General features: G+C 43.6%; 1 protein-coding gene and 1 long non-coding RNA gene across 3 annotated transcripts in view; both read left to right on the top strand.

Moving 5' to 3' along the window:
• Positions 1 to 20,668, top strand: part of LOC309664107 — a 61,839-nt gene extending 41,171 nt beyond the window's left edge. The window contains exon 3 of the long non-coding RNA XR_014265618.1: positions 18,881 to 20,668. This is a non-coding gene — a long non-coding RNA (uncharacterized lncRNA). The remainder of the gene's footprint in view (positions 1 to 18,880) is intronic.
• The window catches only part of MSRA (methionine sulfoxide reductase A), a 377,340-nt gene that overhangs the window by 76,307 nt on the left and 277,090 nt on the right, over positions 1 to 23,943 (top strand). The gene's annotated exons all lie outside the window — the stretch shown is intronic.

Here is a 23,943-nt window from a genome sequence, read left to right on the forward strand (position 1 = left end):
TAAGATTCGCAGTATTCACACGTTCTAGAAATGAGCCCTGGCTTCGGGGCTCCCCACTCAGGGAGGCGCTTCACTTGGTCCACAGCCAGGCCCCGCTTTGCTTGCTCTGGTACTTCAGTGCCAAGGTCCTGGCCATGGGCATGACTGGATCCTAGGGTTCTCCCCTCTGACCCTCCAGGAAAGATGTGTTAGAGACACACTGTACCAGGGTCAACCGGCCTAGGTTCAGACCTGGGCTTCACTGTTTACTAACCATTCGGCCCTGAACCTATGCAAACCTTAGTTTTATTATCTCTAAAGGAGGAAAAAATACCTAAGTTATAGGATTATCATTAGGCTTCAGTGAGAAAATTGATATGAAGTAGGATGCCCACGGTCTGGCACGTGGTGAGTGCTCAAGAAATGGTGATGGCAGTTATTACTGTGATTCCTGAGGCTGAGAATATATATCCTGACCCATAAATCCACCTCTTTGGATCCTGTCTGCAAAGAGCGTATGTGATGATAAATTATAAAATGTCTTTTCCACGCCATCTGGTTTCTTGCATTCACTCTTTTACTCTCTCTACCTTCCCGTTGTTTGGTTACAGGTGAGTTTCACAGACGGCCAGGTGCAAATCTGTAGCTGTTACCATACAAGAAAACTGGCAAAAGGATAGCTTGCCACTTCCTGGTGGTCACCAGTTGGAAAACCCAATACAACACTTTAAATTTTTCAGCATCTCCTGTGTAGTCAGCATTCAAACTGGAGGTAAATTCTTTTCATGGCCAGATAGTTGGTACAAAAAGGGAGTTAAGAAATTTTTTTTAAATTTTTATATAATTTTTAGAGGTTACTTTCCATTTACAGTTATTACAAACTACTGGCTGTAGTCCCCATGTTGTATAAATCATCCTTGAGCCGATCTTATACCCAGTGATTTGTACCCCCCACTCCTCCACCCCTAGATTGCCCTCCCCTCCCCACTGGTAACCACTAGTTTGTTCTATCTATGAGTCTGCTTCTCAACAAGGGAATTTTAATCGTTACCTGTGCTGGCCTTGCTCTCAAATACCGGTGACATTGTGACATATCCATGCCTGTGTCACACACTCCAAGTCACTTTCAGGGGTCCTCTGGTTCGAGGACCCTTTTCTAAGAGGCTCATTTTTTTGCACAATCTCTGGTCTAAATTTACACACGGCCCACGGTCATTTCCTGGACAGCGGGTTAGAACTCTGAAGCCGGTGGTCCAGAAAGGGCCCGCTGCTTTAGAGAGGTCTGAGTGAAGTGCGGAGGAGGGAAGGCTTTTCCTGTGGCAGAACAGAGCAGCAAAACCAAGTGTTTGGTTGAAATATGTCTGTGATGAACCCACTTTAATTTTTGTTTAAAAATGTCATTACATTTTCTGTTCAAATGTTTTACAAGCTGTATTCTGACTACAATGGAGGCTTTCTAAGAAATCAATCCCAAAGAACTCTTGCTGGAATATTCTGTATCCAAGGCAGGCTATAAAAGTTAGAGCTGTTGCTAAGGGAACCAACGGAGGAATTTAAATGTGTAAATCTCGCTATTATATTTAAATTTCATGTAACATCTGGCCCGAGCTTTACTTTGAGGTGAAGAGGAAAACGAAGTAGGAATTATAACAGACAAAGACTAACGAGATGGGCACCATCATTTTTTTAGAACTCTCTACCTTTTGTGTGTATATTTTACTCTTTTAATAAACAATTCTGTTTTTCTTTTTAAAAAGGTCCTAGATATGCTCTCCCTGGAGAGGTACCCTGCCTTTCAGGCCAAGGCCCTCAACGAAGGCAGTTTCTGTTGCTGGGGGTTGCTTACCTTCAGAGAGAGGCAAAGTGATGAGGAAGAAATAGTTCTCCAGTGTTTTTACCATTGAAGCCGAAATCTCTAGAGTGACAGAAGAAATTCCACAGTTTACTTGCTGTAATTTTTTTCTTTTTTTTTCGCCAGTTCTATTCTACCTAAAACGCTCTTTTGGACTCTTAAAATACTAGATAGAAAGAAGTAATTTTCTTGTGCTGAAAAATAGAGCAATTCCAACAGGTAATATTAATGATTAGTAATACTGAGTTATGACTAATATGCCGGGTATTATCCAGTTGACCCTTGGACAACGCGGGGCTTAGGGGTGCTGACCCTCCATGCGGTTGAATATCCATGTATGACTTTACCGGCGGCCCTCCACATCTGCAGTTCCACATCTGTGGATCCAACCAAGCAAACGCGGACCGTGTAGTACTGTATTTCTATTTATTTTTTAATTTATTATTTTTTAAAATTTATTAATTTTATTTTATTTATTTATTTTTGGCTGCATTGGTCTTTGTTGCTGTGCGTGGGCTTTCTCTAGTTGTGGCGAGCGGGGGCTACTCTTCGTTGCGGTGAGCGGGCTTCTCGTTTGCGGTGGCTTCTCTTGTTGCGGAGCACGGGCTCTAGAGCATAGGCTCAGTAGTTGTGGCACGCGGGCTCAGTAGTTGTGGCTCTCGCAGGCTCTAGAGTGCAGGCTCAGTAGTTGTGGCACATGGAATTAGTTGCTCCGCGGCATGTGGGATCTTCCTGGACCAGGGCTCGAACCTGTGTCCCCTGCATTGGCAGGCGGATTCTTAACCACTGCGCCACCAGGGAAGTCCCCTGTAGTTCTGTTTAGTGGAAAAAGTCCATGTATAAGGGGACCAGCACAGTTCAAACCCGTATTAGGAATATAATATATATTATTGCACTTAAATTTATACTATGATAAGACAGAGGTGTGATTCATGATCCCAAGCATATAAAATGCACACCAGCTGAACAGAAGATGACAGCAATGTTCTCCACGTCTGTGTGCCCCTATGCTAAAAAATATTTAGACTGAACCATATGAAATTGCTGTTTTGTGAGTAGAAAGTGTCAAATATCGGCAATTTCATGTGGTTCAACACAGCACGAGTTTCCTTCGGTTATATCTGACGTTTCACAGGCATAAAAAACGTGGGGTTTTCCACAAATGTATAACCACGCAGGAAAGAAAAAACTCTTAAAGATTCTATCTGATAATCACGGATCTGAAGAGCTAGACAGTTCCCAGGGTTTGTGTGGTGGCCCTGCCTGGCTTTACAGAAGTGGGGTCCCGGGAGGTAAGGAGACGTGCCTGCTGTCAGGGGTGAGTTGGTGCCGAGTGTGAGGCTGGAATGCGGGCCCATGCAGAGTCTGTAACATCTGCTCAGCCTTCCCCTATTGATTCTTAATTACAGGCCATCAAAGCTAACATTGCCAGTGATGTCTCTAACTTAGAAGTAAACTCCCTGTGGTTGGTTGTACCAGGCACAGGGTTCTAGGCAGTAGGCTGTCCTGTGGCGCAGAAACGAGTGCCGGGGAGGGAGTTCGACATCCTGTGTGGAGGTGACGGAGGATGTCAGCTGACGGTCAGGTGAGGAGGGGGCAGCTAGCCCGGAGCAGGGCCTGTGGGTGCCCTTCTGGGAGCGCCAGCGGGATGGACGGCGTGCACGTGAGTGACCAGTGGTGTGTGTTAGCCTGAGAGGAAATCCGCTTCCATCTCAAATCCGTGTTGTACACTGAAGAGGGTATACACTTAACAACCAAACGCGTCCTCTTTGCTGGGATTCCGGGTAGCTCAGTAAATCATCAGTGGTGTCTTCTTCATTTTGACGCCAGCTTTAGGAGATAGCATTTCTGCCTTTACTTCCCACTTTTACTCAAAAGTATATTTTTTAAAAATTCGTTTTCCATACTTGTGTGTAAAGAAATTGTTTTATGGTTTTGTTCAATTTAGGACGTTCGAGGTGCCTGCCATTTTTCATGGCAGTCATCTGAAAGATCCTTTTGACATTCAGAAGTCAAGTGCCTTCTCTGAGAGCCAAAACAAATACATACTTGGAATCAGCATTAAAAAAAAATCCTGTGCCTGTTTCATTGTAAGAGGATGGTGGTATACTGGGAAATGAAAGAATTCAGTGAAAACTCATCTTATCGTAAATGAGTTAAGCCATTAGAAAGAATTGACCGTCAGCTTAATAGGAATTAGTCATGTGACATTGGAGCTAACAGTTAATGCAGCGGTTTTCAATCTTTTATAAAGTGGGAAAACTCTTCTCAATGGACATCTTGGAACCTTATGCTTAACACAGACAGAAGCAGAGTGGCGATTGCAGAGGAGGAGGGAGACCAGAGTCTGGGCAGTGCAGCCCGCCCCTCTCTTCCTTAGGTGATCTCCTCCTCAGAAACTTGCACACCATTGTGCTAATGCATTCATTACCTAGATACAGTAATCCCGTAAGTAAGCCTAAGTGTTATAATTTTCTAGGCATGTTTTTATACATCATTTTATTTGACTCTGGAGAACAGACAGCGAAGGCCGTCTTATCCCCGTTGTCCCCATTTTTCGTAAAAGGAAATTGATAATCAGAGAGGTTAGTAACAGGTCCAGGGCCAGACAGCTAATATGTAAGGCAGCAGCGTTTGGAATGTAGTTCTTCTGACTCTTAGTTTAGGGCTCATTTCACTGAATCATATAGGGTTGTCCGTGGGCGAAATAAAAATGCGGGCTTTTTTGAATTGGTTAAACTCTTTCTAGAATGTTCTGTTCAGTGGTGGATGGTAAACGGAGGATGCTGAGACTGGGGCGACTGGGCTATAGCCCTTCTCATCGTAGATAGAAGGAAAAGATTGTAAAAATGGACCTCGCTTTGAGAGTTCATTCATTGGCGTGAACTGCTTTCAGTAAGTGCACGAGATGCTCAGCAAGGAGCGGTTTGAGGCCTGAAGGCTCGGGAGCCGTCACACAGGGTATGAAAGTCACAGCGAAGGGAGAGAGAGAAGGCAGCCAGGCTTGCACTTCCCGTAGCCCCAGAGATGAGCATTCCTGGCTGAGGGAACACATGCAGCCCACCAATTTTCAAGATACAGCCTTTGTTCCTTTTTCAGGATAAAAATTAAAGGCTGCTTTCATGTTTCCACTTCTCAAATATGTCAGTTTTTTCAATGACAGTCTTTCATTCAATATAGTAGGTAATCTGAATTGTAAGAATATTGTCTATCTCCCCATGGGACCAAATTAAGCTATTTGCATTTTGAATGGAATAAAAGGCTCTAAAAACATTTTTGTTCCCCTCCCGAATCATTTTTGGAAAGAGAGGTTGCTCGCCATTGATCTATTTCATAATATTATCTGGGTAAAAGCCACTTTGCCGAAAACACACCTACCTGAATGGAACGATGCTAGCATAGAATTCAGCCCAAAGGGTGGAAAATTTAGCGAGAGAGATTTGGGTTCAACCTGACAGCAGCAGCAGCAGCAAAGTCCCCACAACAACAGAGCTAGTCACCAGGAGCAGGTGGCCTTGTGGTCCCAGGCTTCCCATCCCCGGAAACGCGCAGAGGATGCACGCTGCATCCACAGTCCTGGATCAGTGGCGCGTTAGACCGCTCCGTTCTGTTGCGATCCGAGATTCTGTTATTTTAAAGGTTTTCATTGTGCTATCACTTCAGAATGAGTGCTTTGACTTTCTTGCATTTGAGTAGATGAGGCTGAAGGTTATTTAGGTTTGAGTTTCTTATGTTTCATGAGTTTCTCACTTTTGGAATTTTCTCAGAAAGAATCTGAGAACATTATGATGTTAATTGGACCAGGTTTGCTAATATATTTTAAGAGCATGTAATCCGCGAATTAAAAAAAAAATTGATCTGAATATTGGATCATAAAACAATAGTCTATATACTCTTTATTTTAAAAATATCATTTTTAAGTCTTGGAATGACACTGGTGTGGATAAATTTGTCCTCCTTGTAAAAAGTAGAGAGGGGCTGCTGAAAGTTGTGTAAAGTGCCTGTATTTTCTACTTATTTGCATAGGTTTTCAAAGACTTTCTATTTTTATTTTTGATTCATTTTCAGATTTCAAGTAGTTTTCCTAAATGTTTAGTTTTGCCTTTATCAGCTTTAGTCCTTAATGGTCTGTAATAAATTCATGTTTCAACGTACTAAGGGCACAGTATTACAAACAACAACAAAAAAAGAACAAACAAAAAGCCCCTAAGTGAACTCTTTTGTAATATATGTAATTTTTCAATTTATCTATTTTTTAGTTTGGATTTTCTTGCAGCAGAGGTAGAGAGCACTTCTTCTGCCGTAAGTCACTGATCCACAGGAAGAATGAATCAAGGTCTACTAAGTAAAGAGAAATTTAATTTCTTTAAGAGAGAAGAGCATTCTACTTCTCTGCCTTAAAAAATAAGAACAGGGAACATAAAACTCTATTTAATAAATGCTAGAGATTAAAATTAAGAGAGATTGAGGATGAAAATAAAGAGGAAAGAGAGGGATCACAGAGAGAAACATGTATACACACACACACACAGAGAAACAAAGGTAAAAATGAAGACCTAGAGTGAGAGTCAGAGACAAAATGGAACAGACACTGAAAGATGAACGTACAGGGACATATACAAGGCTGGTAACCTGGAATCCTTCTTGGAGGCCAGGCAGGCAATGGTGTAACATAACGAGAGGTGTGGCAAATGCGGGGAATTGTGGAGAGCCTGTCCTGCCTAAAGACACTCAAATCCAACAAAACAAAACATTAGGAAATCCTTCTGTCCCCTGCTGGCCACCAGGTTAGACCCCTGGGTTATGAACACCCGCAGAAATGAGAGCTAACATTTACTGAGGGCCTACTCTGTGCCAGGCCTTATTTCAATGTGCCTTACTTTTAATGACTATCATCCTCCTAACATCCTTTGGAGGCACATGCTACTGCCGTTATTCCCATTTCAAAGGTGAGGAAAGTGAGGCACAAAGAGGTTGGGGACTTACACAGCTCGTACGCAGAGGAGCTAAAGTTTGAACTCAAGGAGTCCGGCTACAGAAAGGGTTGTGTACACAAAGGAAAATCCACACAGACAGAGACGTGCAATGACACTCATATAGGCCCAGACATCAGCCCTGTGCCTTCACCCAGCCTCATAGAAGTGCAGACTTGGAAATGGCAGAGACAAAGAAAGCATCTCGGAGAACACGCAGGAACCTTCGAGCTAGGTTTTCATGGAATAACATCCCAACCTTCTCACTTTTGCCGTGCACATAATTTGTATCATGATTTTAAAGTGGTAGGCATGGCTGTATACCTCTTAAAGGTATACAGATAAATGGGGCCAGGGTAAAGGAGTCACCCCCAGCAAATGCCTGCCTTTTAAACAATTTTTATTTTTTTATTTTATTTTTTGGCTGTGCAATGCGGCGTGTGGAATCGTAGTTCCCCCACCAGGGATCGAACCTGTGCCCCCTGCGGTGGAAGTGTGGCGTCTTAACCACTGGACCGCCAGGGAAGTCCCCCTGCTTTTTAAATTAAAAAAAAAAAAGTTTTTGATTTGTTTGCCTGTTTTGACTGAGTTTGTTAGAGACGATAAAAACTTGGCAGCGTTGTTTTTTTTTGCCAGATGAAAATGGCGTTCTAGAGGATCATCATGGTTGTGTTGTACCCAGCGTGTGGTACACACTCAATAAGTGTTGAATAATCAAATCACAACGTGTAGCAGTTCTTTGACCACAGCCGCCCTCACAATTTTCAGGATGTATTAACATGCGGTATTTACTAATTATCGCAGAAACTTCTTGAGGTAAGCAAGGTAGATGTTGTTATTCCCATTTTACAGATGAGGAAACCAAGACCCTAAGGGCCAAGAGACTTGACCAAGGCTCACAACTGGGGAGTGATGTAGCTGGTACCTAAGGGCTCTGCCTCTAAATCCAGGTTCTTTCCACAAGGCTGCACTGCTCTTCAATGATTTAAACTGAAAGCCATGGATAAATCTCGAGGAAAAAGTGTTTTCTTCTAGAGTTGTAGCATTTCTGAAAAACGTGAAGCTCTGATTTTTTCCCCGTCTTGGAAGGCGGAATAATAAATATCTGAAGTGTTTAAATTTCCTTAACCCCCTTCAGCCTTTAACCCCCTTTTATTTACTTTTATTTTTTTAAACAATCTGATTTTATTTTTTATTTTTATTACTATTTTTTATTTAATTTAATTTATTTATTTATTTTCGGTTGTGGTGGGTCTTCGTTGCTGCGTGCCAGCGGCGAGCGGGGGCTACGCTTCATCGCGGTGAGTGGGCTGCTCATTGTGGTCGCTTCTCTTGTTGTGAAGCACGGACTCTAGGCATGCGGGCTTCAGTAGTTGTGGCACGTGGGCTCAGTAGTTGTGGCTCGCGGGCTCTAGAGCGCAGGCTCAGTAGTTGTGGCTCATGAGCTTAGTTGCTCTGCGGCCTGTGTGATCTTCCCAGACCAGGGCTTGAACCCGTGTCCCCTGCATTTGCAGGCAGATTCTCAACCACTGCACCACCAGGGAAGTCCCCTTTAACTGCTTTTAAGAGGATGTTTAGGACGATGATTTCTGTTTATTTTTAATGTCTCTCTTTTTATTCCTCTGCAATTGAAAGAGAACATCGAATTTGATGTTTTCATGCTGTAGATTTTTCCTAGGCTGTTTGCTAAGATCTGTTTTATAAAGGTTCACCACCAAAATCAATTGTAGTAATAGCCGCAAGAGTTTTAAAGTGATATGGACCAATGCAAATTTTTCTATTGCACAGTTTTGAAATTATGTTGAGTAGGTGTTGGAAAGCAGCATTATTTTAAAACTATGTTCTTATTTTTCAAAATCTTAATTGAAAATTAAACATCATTGGGAACAAAGGAGATATTTACCTTCTTTTTCCTGACCCTCACTCTGCTCTTTTATTTGTTCGTCTCTCCTGCAAATTCAGAGAACATTGTTACTTGGAGAGGTGAATATCGTACCGGGACATGCTTCAATGCCCCCCAACTCCCTAAATCAAGGAATTAAGCATTATTTTATCAAAAGACTGATATGAAAGGAAGATTCCCTTTGCCGTAATTTTATTTTGTCCTCTCCTTTCAGGGGAGAGAGGGGCTGCAGCGTGCTTACTTTTTTTTGCTACATCTCCTGTGCTTACATATCTATCCCCATATTATCTGAGACCAACTGAAGAGGGAACGTTTAGAAAAAAGAGAGGAAAGCTAATACAAGTTGAAAGTAAGATGCTTGCATCTTAATTTTAAGAGAACACAGAAAGCCAAATGCTTTCAGAAAAGGGCCCCTTCATGGAGTAATTTGCCTGGTATGGCATCAGTTTGTTGTATAATTTCAGCCCTGTTACTATGGAAACCTGCTTTAGTGTAGCAGTGATTGTTAATCAGGATTTGTCGTTATTCCCCTTTCATCAAGAGGCTCTATATCCTTATGGATTAAATCACAGTTCTCATTGACAATGGCATAGATCAAACATTATTGCCACACATAAAACCCTGGGCCGCTCCCTGTCATTTCCCCCCATTACCGGGAGCCTGCATGCCAGCTGAAGTGTAACTTTTACAAGGGTATCAAGGCTCCTCTTGGCTCCTCTGCTATCTGCCCTCATGACAGAATGCCAAGTAGCTGAGGAAGAGGGCTACTTTCATTTAAACTCACCCTGTGTCGACGGGAAAGGCAAGCACCACGTCATGTCTTTGCAAACCCGCGTCTGCAGACATGCAGACCCAGGCAGGAAGTTGTTTCAGGGTGACCGCCGAAGACTTCAATCCTTTTCCCGTGTTTGCGCATCGTCAGGCACTTAACTGAACTCTTCTTCTTGGAGCAGCCCGCTTTCCCTTTCGTTGCCATTGATTTTCTGGAGTCCTAGCTGCGGCCTTGCTCTAGGAAAACTGTGTCAGGATGGGGAGGCCAAGCTGCTACCCCAGTTACTATGGCTGTTCTGTGGTAAACACCGGCTGTGGCGTGACCTCTGCCCTTCCCACTGTGGAGAGTTGGGCGATGACATTATCTGGATGGGGAAGTTCACAGCCCTAAGGTAGAGTGCCCGACTTAGGAGTGCCAGGTGGCTCCCATCCCTGGGCAAGTCAGCTTGCAGGAATATGGGAACGACAGAGCTCTAGCTACTCGTTGTTCTGGTTTCAGAGCCCTCACCAGCCACCGTGTGCCTTCTGATTGCTAATTGACTTGTTTGGGAGCAAGAACCTTTCAACGGTGCTGTTTCGCACGTAGCCCCTGGAGCCAGTCTGCCTGGGTTCCATTTCTGGCCCTCCCATTTACTAGCTGTGTGGCCTCGGTAAGCTTTTTAACCTCTCTGAGCTTCCGTGTGTAAAATGAGGATAATAACAGCACCTCCCCCATGGTCGTGAGGATTAAATAAGCTAATGTTTGCAAGGCGCTCAGACTAGCGACTGGCACATCATGAGTGCTGAATAGATGTTTGTACATAAATGGAAAAGAAACAACATTGTGCTTATGTGTATTCAAAATATATTCCAGATCAGATTATCCAAATATTAGTAAGGTGTTGAAAACAGGGCTCCCCTCCCCCTCTCCACTCATCCCCCACTTCCCGCGCCCTGCTTTCTCTCTTTCATCTCTGCAATGTGCCCAACCCCCAAGTATAATTCTGATTGGCTAAATTAATTCTGCAGCATCCTGCTGTGAATAATTATGTTGATCCAGTATGTATTCTGATGCCTTTTTTTTCCCCTTAGCCTAAATTATAACGTGACAATTGCAGCTCACAGCTGGCTCATCAGAGGTGGGCAGTTTGGGAATTGGCGCATCTGAATATGCTTCTCTGTTAACCCTCTGCCTTGATTGCTTAAGACAAGACATATGTAAACCCCATGATTATTGCCATTTGTTTGGACTTTGCAAAGGCTCTGCCTTCAAACATAAAGCTGCTAGGTTTGTTTTGGGGGAGGGGGGCATATAGACGTCCCCTCCCTCTTTCCCCTCCCCCCCTTTCCTTTCAGACAATAAATAGCTGTCAGGCTTATGTCAAGGATGAAATTATAGGTGCACATGAGGCCTTGATTACATTGTTTTGGAGAGATTGCTATTAGCATACTGAAATGAAGTCTAATTTTTCACTGACGGAGCTGAGTCAAAACTCCAGTGACAGAGGCAGGGCAGACAGTGTGAGAGAAGAAAGATCCAGTCTGAGCTCCTGTTCCACATGGGGGGGGGGGTGCTTCTCCTTATGGGACCAAACAATAAACACAAAATAGTTAATATGAAAAACATCTCGTTGGAAAAGTAAGGCTGACTGATCAAGGACGAAATAAGACATTTGGGTTAGATAAGGTTCTCTGTGAAATTACCGTGTGTGATTTTCAAGTGTATTTAATCCATTTTAAGGCAGCGTTGAGATTATCCAGTCAGCTTGTGTGTTAGCTGAAGAATGTACCGTCTTGATTTTTTATTTTGCTTGCTGCCCGCGTAATTCATTTCCTCCTGCTACAGTCCCCATGCACGCATCCTCTGAACACGAATGCTTATGAGCACCCGATCTGCAGGGTGAGTGCCCTTGCTGTACTTTTGCCATTTTTATCCATTCTGATGATGTGAACACGAGGCTTGTTCGTTTTCAAAATCCTTTATTTAAAGAAAAGTTCTTTGCGTGTGGTTTCCCTGAGATGTTTGAAGGACTGGTGCCTCATCTGAGGGTCGATTAATAATTATATGTGTTTTATTATCACTGTCTCTGCTCACTGTGGTGCAAATTTTTTTTTCTGTTTTATTTATTTGTTTTGAATTTTTGGATTTTATTTATTTATTTTTTACAGCAGGTTCTTATTAGTTATCTATTTTATACACATCAGTGTATACATGTCAATCCCAATCTCCCAATTCATCCCACCACCACCACCCCCCCTCCACCACTTTCCCCCCTTGGTATCCATACGTTTGTTCTCTACATCTGTGTCTATTTCTGCCCTGCAAACCAGTTCCTCTGTACCATTCTTCTGGGTTCCCACTGTGGTGCAATTTTAAAAATCACACACACACATATAAACCATGTGCATGTATGTGTGTGCATATAAAGATTGTGGCATTGTAACTGGAAAGGTTATTCCATACCGTTGTTTCATTATTACTGTTATTAAAGGGAAAGAAATGGAGATTTAGTGTGGATGGGAGAAAGAAGAGGGTGTTCTTCAATTTGAAATCCTGTAACAGCGGAGAAAATGTGTAGACAGACCGTATTTTTATTTATTTGGAATACGTATTTTAAGTGTCCATCAACTGCAAGACACTGCACTGTAATTCTTACTGTGGGGTTCAGAGGTGGATTAGAAATGGTTCCTGCGGTTCCGGAACATGTGGTCTAGACGGGGGAGAATGCTTTTGCCCACATAGCTCTAGTGGAGCCAAGAATAGTGGGGCTGGAGAGGAAGAACTGAGGTTTGTTTTGCTACCTACTGTTCAGGCGATGCCAAAGTGAATTGAAGAAGAAGAGGAATCAATGAAGGTTTAATGGAGGAGATTGTATTAGAAGTACGGGGGGAATTTTAAATAGAGAAACGGAAGAAAAACCTCTCAAGCAGAGTGAAACATGTAAACTGGTGAGAGGTCTGGTTTGGCTGGAGGTTCCCACCCTGGCTATGCTTTTGCGTCACTGGAGAACTAGTAATACTGCCAGAACGTGGATGGACCTAGAGATGATCATACTAAGTGAAGTAAGTCAGACAGAGAAAGACAAATATCACATGATATCGCTTATATGTGGAATCTAAAATATGACACAAATGAATTTATTTACAAAACAGAAATAGACTCACAGACATAGAAAACAAACTTATGGTTACCAAAGGGGGAAGGGGGGCAGGGATAAATTGGGAATTTCGGATTAACAGATAAATGCTATTATATATAAAATAGATAGACAAGGGGACTTCCCTGGTGGTCCCGTGGTTAAGACTTCGCCTTCCAACGCTGGGGGTGTAGGTTCCATCCCTGGTCAGGGAACTAAGATCCTACGTGCCTCGCGGCTAAAAAAACCAAAACATGAAACAGAAGCAATATTGTAACAAATTCAATAAAGACTTTAAAAATGGTCCACACCAAAAAAGAAGAAAAAAAAAATAGACAACTAGAACCTACTGTATAGCACAGGAAACTATATTCAATATCTTGTAATACCTATAATGGAAAAGAATCTTAAAAAGAATATATGTATGTAGAAAAAAAAGACTGCTGCCTGAAATCTATAGAGACAGAAATCTAGAAAGTAGATTAGAGGCTGCCTAAGGCAGGGGGAGCTGGGGGAAGTAATAATGGGGGTTCTTTTCGGGGTGATGAAAATGTCCAAAAATGGTTGGATGGTTGCACAAATCATTAAAAAAAATCGAATTGTGTACTTTAAATGGATCAGTTGTATAGTATGTGAATTATAGCTCACTAAAGTTGTTATAAAAAATAACTGCAGCCTGGTTCCCATGCTGGACCAATGAGCTCAGAAACTCGGGCGTGGCGGGTCCTCAGATGACTGTGTCAGGTCCCCCTGGGCTGCAGCGTAGGGTAGACAGAGGAGCTAGCCACTGGGGGGTGCAGGCTGGAAGGCTGGGTGGGCTTATCTTAGAGAGCCTTGCAGGTCCTGCTGAAAGGTTTGTGTTTCTACCAGCCAAAAGGAACCATTGACAGTTTTGAAGCAGGGCCTTGGTGCCTTTAGACTGTTCTTTAAAAAGCCGCTCACAGATATGTGGAGGATGGTTTCTGGAAGTTGGGAAGCCAGCTGAGGCTATTTTAGCTTGCCAGCAGAGAAGCACAGCAGCCCTCACCTGAGCGAGGTGGGAGAGAGGCTCTGAGGGATACACAGTTTTCCAGGCTGTGTTTCTGGAGGGACTGGGGAACCAGGCCAGACAAGGAGGTGGAGGTACAGGGAGGGGCAGGTTTGCAAGAGAGGACACGCAGAGCTTTACACATGCCGGACTGGAGGGAACAGCTGTCCATCCACAGCAAATGCTCCGCAAAGAGTTGGAAATATGGCTGTGACCCCAGAGAAGAGGCTGGTCACAGAGAGTTGGGAGTCTGCAGACAGGGGCCTTGGACCATCTGCTTCCACAGTGACTCACTCACCTGGCTGTGGGCAGGAGGACCCAGCCCCTCACCACGGAGGCCTCTCCCTTGGCTGCCTGCGTGTCCTCACAGCGTGGCAGCTGGCTCCCCCCGGAGCGAGCGACCCACGATCCAACAAGCAACCGAGCGAGGTAGAAGTAAGTCACAGCGTCTTTAGTGACCTGGTCTTGGAAGTGACGCTCCATCGTTTCTGCAGGATGCTGTTGTTCACACAGACCAACTGTGATGCGGGGTCGGAGGGGACTGCAGGAGGTGTGAGAACCAGGGGCCGCTGGGAGCCCCCCTGGTCTGGCTACTGCACCCCGATTCCCTGACAGTTGTAAAAGGAACAGCGTGGTCACTGACACTGAAAGCTGTGTGACGAGAAGGTCCCTCAGGTGTCAGGCAGGTACAAGCTCAGTGCAAGGAAGCCTGTGCTTCCTGGGGGCACCCCTGTGTGCAGAGGCGGGAAAACAAAATGAACAGGGCCCCGTCTCTCTGGACTGTCACTCCTGGGAGTTTATTGTCCCCCAACTCTGAAGGGCCAGCAGGGCGGAGCAGAGATTCCGGGCCCCAACAGTTGTCCCCAGTGGCCGGCCATGATGCACAGCTCCAAACGGAAGAGAAATAACTTTGGAGAGACTGGAAAAGGAAGTAAGTTCTTCCATTGTCTGAAGTATTGCCACCAGTACCTGTCCGTTTTGCCACATTGCAAAGTGACTGCCACTAAAAATGCTGCCATAGCGGCTGCCAGGAAAGGCTGAGTGAGTGATCCCAGGCCGACGTCAGATCTAAGCCTGGTGAACTAGGGTGGGAGTGGACAGAATGAATCTTTTCTGCTCTGTGGCATGTTCAGTTTTATCCCATGAAGCTGGAAAGGAGAAGTCTTTTTAGAATAAGGGTTACAGATTTATTTCCGGGGACATAGGGATGAGATGAGCCTTCTTAAATGGTGTGGCCTCTGATCCTTTAAAATGTATGTGAAAACTTAGCCCTAGTGAAATTCACCTTATTTTTTTTTTTTCTACTTTCTATACATGTTTATTCTACTTCAAGTAACAAAGCTACGAAGTTCCATGTTGAAGTTCACCCTCTTTTAATTTTGGGGTCAGGGCCGAAGAGTTTGTTCCTATTCAGAAATGAAAAGTGTTGCTTTTAAAATTAACAATAGGAATTTGTTTGTATTTAAAAAGTAGTGGGGGGCTTCCCTGGTGGCGCAGTGGTTGAGAATCTGCCTGCCAATGCAGGGGACACGGGTTCGAGCCCTGGTCTGGGAAGATCCCACATGCCGCGGAGCAACTAGGCCCGTGAGCCACAACTACTGAGCCTGCGTGTCTGGAGTCTGTGCTCCGCAACAAGAGAGGCCGCGATAGTGAGAGGCCCGCACACCGCGATGAAGAGTGGCCCCCGCTTGCCGCAACTAGAGAAAGCCCACGCACAGAAACGAAGACCCAACACAGCCAAAAATAAATAAATAAATAAAAATTAAAAAAAAAATAGTTGTAGATGGAAAAGGGAGAAAGATAAGGGTGGGTCTCAGAGAGAGGGGACTCCGCGCGGTGAGGAGCCGGGGGCGGGGGCGTCCAGGAGTGCATTCATCTTCGGTAAATTGTTGTTTACACCACCTCTGTCCTGTCTGCCTTCCTACACCCCCAGGTCCCCTTTGGTCCCTCTCCTCAACGAAAGGAGGTCTCACCTTCACTGCCACATGAACACCTCTCTAGTACTCGCTAATTTCCATTTTTTATAAAGAGACAGGAAGGCTCAGAAACTTTGAGTAGGCTAACATTTTAATACCATTGTTTGGTTTTCATTGTGATGTAGCTATGTGAGACCGGCTTTCTGTTTCTGGTCGTGGAGAGGAATTCTCTTTGGAAGATAAATGTGTATACATCTCAAAAGTGGTTTACGTGACAGGTATCACATAAATAATATTACAGCTGGCAGAAATCATGAAGGTGGCAGTGAAATGACTGAAATTTAGGAAACACCACCTTAGATCCTGTTAGTTTGGCTTCATTCGTTGAGTTACAAACCGGTTGTCCCAGGCGGCTCCAGCTGCCACAACAAAATAACACAGAATGGGAGGCTTAAACACCAAACATTGATTCCTCACAGCTCTGGAGGCTGGGAATTCCAAGGTCAGGGTGCTGGCATGGTCTGGTTCTTGGTGATGGCCATCTTCTGGTTTGCAGACGGCCGCCTTCTCACTGTGTCCTCACATGGTGCAGAGTGAGTGCTGGTCTCCTCCTCTTTAAAAGACACTCATCCCATCCTGGGGGGCCCCACCCTCAGGGCCTCATCTAAACCAAATCACCTCCCAAAGGCCGTACCAACTAATACCATCACACTGGGGGCTGGGGCTTCAACATATGAATTTGGGGGGAACGCAAACATTCAGTTTATAGGACGGGGGTTGCGGTATCTTTGTGTCATGGGAAATGGCACTCTGTAAGAAGCACTGGGGTTGGTGTCATCACATCTTAAGTGTGTGGCTACTGACAGATCATTCAGCCTCACTTTCAATGTCTCTAAAATGGTATCACAACACCTGTTCAGGACTGTTTTGAGGCACAAATGAAGTAACACTTGTGCAGCTTGCATCACTTAAGGCTGGTAAAATGCCCCTCTATTAAACTTGGTTTTTTTCATATATGCAAGATGACTGTTAGAATAAGCTATTTTATATTTTTAGAGAAGTTTGGAAAATATTTAAAAATACATTTTAGATCTAAAATCTATATCTAAGATGCATTATGGAGTGATACCAAATTGCCATATTTTAGTTTTGTCTTCTTGATTTTCAGATGATACTACTGATACCCAGATCTAACTCCTTTTCGTGTAACTTAAGAAGGAGTTATGGACTCCCTTCCTCCCCCTCCCCCTGGCTTTTTCTATGGTTTGCTTTTCATTCTGGCCAATAATGTTCCCTTCCCCCTCAGTCTTTAACTTTATCAAACTAGGAATTTACTCACGCTTGCTCACTTGTTTTATTTTTATGTTGGAGAAGCAGTGAGTCCGGGATTGGGGTGTTCCTAAAATGTGTTTGTGTGCAACCTGGGCTGCTGTGGCCCGGGAGCGGGCGGGCCACCCTTCCTCTGCTCTGCGAAGGGTGACGGTTGGACGCTGGTCTGCACCAGTAAATGGTGTCACTCCTTTCTTCCAGCTCGGTTGCCTTTGAGTTCCCACCCTGTGCTGAGAGAGGGGAGGGATGAAGGCAGAGAGACGGACCCGGGCGCAAGCTCAGGGCAGTTTCTCTGCTAGTATCTGGCTGCCCCTCGGGAGGTGCAGCAACAGCCTCTGCAGTGCTCACGAGGTGGGGGAGCCCCAGACCACCACATAGCTGGGACTGCCAGGTATTTCTGGAACCCAGTGGGCGAAGGTGACAGGGCAGGGTCTCCCAGGAGACCTCAGTCTGTAACAGCAGTTTTGTTGATGGACAGACAGGCAGGCTGTTAAAACTGAGCCCATAGTATTCATGATTGTTTCTCATGAGTTGGGGATTTTTTTTTTTTTGGTAAGGAGAGCAGTTTAAAAGAAAACACTGAGTTTTTTGCCACCTTCCTCTGTTATTTAACTCAGCCCATTGGTAAGTGCTGTATTTTTCTACTGAATGTAGTTAAACCACTATGGGAGGCTTTCCCACTCTTGGATTATGATTACTCTGCTGGGCTGGGGAAAGAGTACCCTAACGATAGAGGAATGCTTTAATACAAACGTTCAGTTTGGTACTGTGGGAATGTCGAGAGCCAACGGAAATGCAGAAAAGCTCTCTGAGTGAGTAATCGGCAAAGAGGGAAAAATGGAGCTCGATGTGGCTTTTAGGATGTCCACGGCTTCTCAAAGCTCTATTCAAATCCAAGTGAGAGGATGACACAGAGATGTTGTTAATTACATCTGTGAAGGAAGTGAAACAGTGCAACCAGCTCAGAGCAAAGACCAAAGCAACTTCAGAGAGAAAATCAGTCTTTCATATTTGTACAAATATGTGTACTTCAATGATAATTACCATAGTCATTGTTTACTATTGCTACACTATATTAATTATCTATTCAATGATAATTAAATACAGAATTCTAAACATCATCCCCAAACAAATTACCTTTTATCAATTGAAACAAACCAATTAAAAATTTCAAAATGCAACCATGTAATCAACAGCTTAATACATGTTAATTATGACCAAAATTTCAATTAATGCGTTAATATATGACCTCAAATCTCCGGGAACAAACAACAAAAAAAGCAGCCTCACATAGCAATTATGGCCCAGTTTGACTGACAGATATCTGTGAGTTTGTTTTTGTGTCTGGCTTGGTAATTTGACTTATATCAAAAAAACCCGCCTGTTCCCTGCTCTATTCTGAAGCCACTGCATAAAAAGCTCACAAGGTTGGAAAACACAGCTCTCTTCTCTTCAGCCCCTGCATCCTGTCTTCCCAGCACTTGCACTGTCAGTTGTGTCTTTAGAGCATCGTTTCAGCTGCCCCAGGAACCCGCGGAGGGGGTAGCACAGGCTGTGATCTCTTCATTTTGCAGATGAGTAAGGTGTGGAACGGACAGGTTCATGGCACTACCTGAACACGCTGGTGTAGGTGGTGTCAGCGAGCCCTAGCTAGCGTGTTCACGTGTGAGATTGCAGGGCAGAGGGGGGACAAGACGTGGCTGGGAATGCATCGCATGCTGTTTGTTCCTGTTGGGAGCCGCCGTGAGGAAGGTTAGAAGAGGTAGGAATCACGCATGGCAGCTAGTGAGGGTGTCAGGAAGGGCCTCGTGGTGGAGGCTGGTGGATGGAAAGTGTTTGGACAGGAACAGATGGGGAGTGGAGAACATCCTAGCAGAAGGAAGGATTGGGTCAGGATACAAGCTTGACTGGAGCTTACAATCGTTGGAAGAAAAGCAGTGATGAGATAAGTGTGCCTGGGAAGATGAACATATCAATCTTATTTCTTTTTCTGCATGTGCCACTTGATGAGAAGGCCTGAAGTCAAGGATGAGGTCACTTAAAATGTTACCTGGCCTAGGGACTTCCCTGGTGGGGCGGTGGTTGAGAATCTGCCTGCCAATGCAGGGCACACGGGTTCAAGCCCTGGTCCGGGAAGATCCCACATGCCGTGGAGCAGCTAAGCCCGTGCACCACAACTACTGAGCCTGCGCTCTAGAGCCCGCGAGCCACAACTACTGAGCCTACGTGCCACAACTGCTGAAGCCTGCGCGCCTAGAGCCCGAGCTCTGCAACAAGAGAAGCCAGTGCAATGAGAAGCCCGCGCACCGCAATGAAGAGTAGCCCCCGCTCGCCGCAACTAGAGAAAGCTTGTGCGCAGCCATGAAGACCCAACGTCGAAGACCCAATGCAGCCAAAATTAAATAAACAAATAAATAAATTTATTAAAAAAAAGAAAGTTTACCTGACCTTTTTATCTGACTTAAAATGTGTTAACACAACTACACAGCATCAGTGTCCCATCATTTGCCCCCTACTTCCTTGGTTTCTTATGACCAATTTATTGTGAGACTATGTTTTATTCAAAAGAAATCTGGGGGTGCTTCTAAAATAGTTCTTTTAGTATGTACATACTTCCACTCTGAAACATGGCTCACTTAACCGCACTGGCAATCTTATTATGTGAAGTTAAATTGTGAGCATATTTTTTTGTGTATTGAAGTGGAAAATCCCCCTGGAAATTCAGCAAATTGGACTTTAGCTTGAATAGGATAGATGAAGAATAGAACTCAGTATGTGTAAATAAATGTATATTTGTGTGTGTATAAAATGTTATATACATACACATACACAAACACGTATGCATACATATGTGTATGTAAATAAAAAAATAAAATTGGATTGAGTCATAAAAGTATAAATATGTCAAATATAAAATCTATTAGAGAAGTTTGTTTTTATGACTCAGAAGGGAGGTGTAATAAAGAAGTATTTTTAAGACCAAGAACTAGTGTGTGTCAATTTCTTTTTGCTCAGTTCCTCGTCTTCTTGACAGGAAGATGAGTCACTGGATTTGAATCATAAGGCTGTAAAGAATGCTGGGGCGAACTTATTTCAGGCTGGATATTTGAGTGGATTGGGGAATCATCAAAACAAATATTTCTCTTCTGTTTTTCAGATTCTGTGCATCTCCTGCTGGGTACAGAAGTATCTTTAAAATAATTAATAAAGAGATCATGCTATCTGTACATTCTATAGGAGGTTGTTAATAATGAGTGGAGGAGCATGAACGCCCACTTTCATAGCAGCATTATGCATTGTGGCCAAAAGGTGGCAATGCCCAGGTGTCCGTTGAACAGATCTGTACATACGATGGTATATTATTCAGTCTGAAAAAGGAGGGACATATTGATGTATGCTACAACATGGATGAACCGTGAGGACATTATGCTCAGTGAAATAAGCCAGTCACAGAAGGATAGATATTAGATGATTCTCCTTTTATATGAGGTACCCAGAGGAGTCAAATCCATAGAGACAGAAAGTAGAATGAGGGTTGCCAGGGGCTGGGAGGAAGGAGGAATGGGGTGTTATTGTTTATTGGGTACAGAGTTTCAGTTGTGAAGATGAGAAAGTCCTGGTGATGGTTGCACAATAGTGTGAAAGTACTGAATGTCACTGCACTGCACACTTAAAAATGGTTAAGATGGTACATTTTATGTTATGTGTAATTTACCGCAATTGAAAAAGTGAGTGGAACATTTTATTCAGGACCTGAGAAAGCGGAAGCCTGAGAAGGTGGCGTGGCTAGATGGTTGTCTGGGATGGAAGACACTGGGTCTTCTTCCAATGAAATCATTCTTTTCACTATGTCTTCCACCTTCATTTCCCTCCTAATAACTCATCCTGGCTTTCACCTCTTCATTTACCCAAACGATCTTACTCCCTCACGTTTAGTCTTCTTTACCCTCAGTGAACACGCACACCAGTATCTTTCTTCTGCTTCAGTCTCCTAGTCTCTTTTTCCCTTCTTAAGGCATGAGACCAACAGTTGGGTAGACATCTAGTAATGATTCTTTTGGCTGAAAGTTACGGTTTTGATGTTGGTCACTTCCCAAAGCAACAGCAGCTGGTAGCACCGGTGAGGATATTGCCCACGGTCAGAGAAGCACACGAAATGCATTGGCTGCTTTTCCATACTGAAAAAGTATGGAAACATCCTTGTTGCTAAGCATCCTTGCTAAACATCCTTCTGGAAGAAGCAAGTGAAACGGACTTAGAAAAAATTCGAGAAAGGGCATGCAATTGGTTTTTGAATCTTGTATTCTCAATTGAAATCTAAAATTCATTTTTTTTAGGATCAAGGTTTTAGGATGTTTCTTGTTGATATCACTAATTAAAAATTAGGTTTAACACCATACAGAAGGAACACAGCAGTGTTGTTTTTTTTGTTTTGTTTTAATGATTTATTTATTTATTTATTTATATTTTTGGCTGTGTTGGGTCTTCGTTTCTGTGCGAGGGCTTTCTCTAGTTGCGGCAAGCGGGGGCCACTCTTCATCGCGGTGTGCGGGCCTCTCACTGTCGCGGCCTCTCTTGTCGCGGAACACAGGCTCCAGACGCGCAGGCTCAGTAGTTGTGGCTCACGGGCCCAGTTGCTGCGCGGCATGTGGGATCTTCCCAGACCAGGGCTCGAACCCATGTCCCCTGCATTGGCAGGCAGGCTCTCAACCACTGCGCCACCAGGGAAGCCCAGCAATGGTGTTTTGACCATTTTCATGTGGGTAGTCAATGCCTTGTAGTCAAAGTTTAAATCAAAACTACTATGGTTTTGGCCTAAGAAATCTGTACTTTCAGAGATAGTCACGGAGGAGACGAAATAATAGTCTGGGATCCTCAACGCATATTATATGTTTTATTTGGTGAAAGTAGAATGCAAGGAAGGATAAGACCTGATCTTGAGAAATGAGAAATGGTCAGAGCCCACTCATTAATTAGATCTGTATGGGTGGGGACACATGCTTTCCAACCTTGCAGAGGAGTAGCTGTGTTACTAAGGTCACAGTAGATGTGACCACCCAGTTAAAAGCACTAGTTACCAAGATGCTACCAAAATGTGCTTCAGTAAGACGTAAACCTCAAGGCTATGTTTGTGTTTTATAGGAACAATAAATTCCCATTTTAAATAGAACAGTTTCACTTATTTCTTGTGAAAGAATGTTAAAGCATGGGTCAGACTTATTAACTGTTTGAAGGTCATCTTAAGAAGATTACTTGTGTATTGAAAAGGTTTTTAATTTTTTTCTTGGAAATAGTGATCTGTTGTTTCGATGGAAATTGGATCCATGGTCTTTAAAAGCTCTGTAATGTTGACTCACAAAAGCTTAACATTACCTATTTAAATATCGCAGGTACTGTAAAACTTAATGTGAAAGCTAATTTTCATAGAGTTTGATTCTTATATGTATATATGTATCGGTACTATCTTAAATTCATATTTTGAGAGAAAAAGTTAATTTTATGATTAATAGAATCATTGAAAAGATCTTTTTTATCCCAAGCTTGCCAAAGAGCCCTATATTTAAAGAATTATACCCACACTGGATGCAGTTTAATGACAAAAGGACTTCTTTTGGTAGGGATATTGGTGATGAAATTCTGAAACTATCATGTGTTTGTTTAGGAGAGAGCAAATGAGTAAATGTACTGATGTGCTGGAAACCAGAATTTCTGCTGCAGATGAGGGAGGGACACAAATATGGAGAAGGGGGAATGTAAGGAAGGGTCTCATGGTATTGGATTTGAGTAGAAAGTCTCAGTATGAACTCTTGTTAGACAGACAGACGCACACACACACACACACACACACACACACACACACACACACACACACACACACACACACACACAGAGCTGTAGCTACTGAAAGAGCCTAGAAACCATGTCATGCCAGTAGTAATGAGCAACTCTAATGCCTGGGTCTTGGTTTCTAAATCCATATTCCACTGAAAGAAACCATGGGAGAGAATGCAAGCCTGAGACATTTGGTTGTGCCAGAAGCAAGAAAGTGCTAAAAGACTAGTGAGGTCATGTCAAGGGACCAGCTGAAAGGGACTCTCAGGAGCCAAACTTGGGACCGTTTCAGTATCCAAAAATTTTTTGATGGTCCTGGATTCTAACACATGACATTTGTAAAAAACAAACCCATGAGTTAGCAGTGATGAGAGAGGAGCAGGAAGGTGGGAGTAGGGAGAAGCTCTACTTAGAGGGGAAGGTTAGCTAACAAATATAGAAGGGATTATGGAATTGCAAAAATCATCATTTTGTAACACCAGTGTCATCACTGACTCAGGATGGATGCTAACGCTGCTGGAAGAAAGGTCGCTGATGTTGAAGAACAGCGTGTTCTCCTGTCCTCCACGGAGCACTGAAGTGGAGAGACTGGCTGTCAGCACCTTGACCAGATGGTCGGGCTTGACATCACACATAGCGAGAGCCCCGATGTGATGGAGTGGGGGGTACACGACTGCCGCAGGACTGGCCTGGACCCCTTTAACGATTTAATGTCCTGAAGGACAGAGGGAAGTGCAGGAGCTGTTTTCGATCAGGGAGACTGAAGAGAGAACAGCCAACAGCAGTGAATGAAACTTGGTTGGATTCTGGATCAAACAAACAAAATAGCTATAAAGGACATTTTTGAGACAATTGGAGAAATTTGAGTATGAACTTTATATTGGATGATGATAGTGAGTGAATGTTCACTCTTTAAAAGTTGTGGTTAGATGGGAGAAGGTCCTTGTTTTTGAAGGATGACTGTTGAAGTAAATAAGGTGAAATTTCATGCTGTCTTAAGCCCAATTTTGGATAGTTTAGCAAAAGGAAAACGTGTATATATTCATATCAGAGAGAGAGAGAGATAGAGAGAGAGACAGAGACAGAGAGAGACAGAGGGGGGCAGGGGGAGAGAGGAGGTTTGCCAGGATGTGAATAGCTGATGAATCTGGGTGAGGCTATGTGAGTGTTTAATGTACTATTGTTTCAGCATTTCTAGTTCTGTTACTAATGGTGTGACCCGGAGGCCTTAGTCTTCTTGAATAT

Source organism: Balaenoptera physalus (assembly GCF_965194825.1).
Source record: "Balaenoptera physalus genome assembly, chromosome: 7".
In the NCBI taxonomy this organism is placed as follows: domain Eukaryota; kingdom Metazoa; phylum Chordata; class Mammalia; order Artiodactyla; family Balaenopteridae; genus Balaenoptera; species Balaenoptera physalus.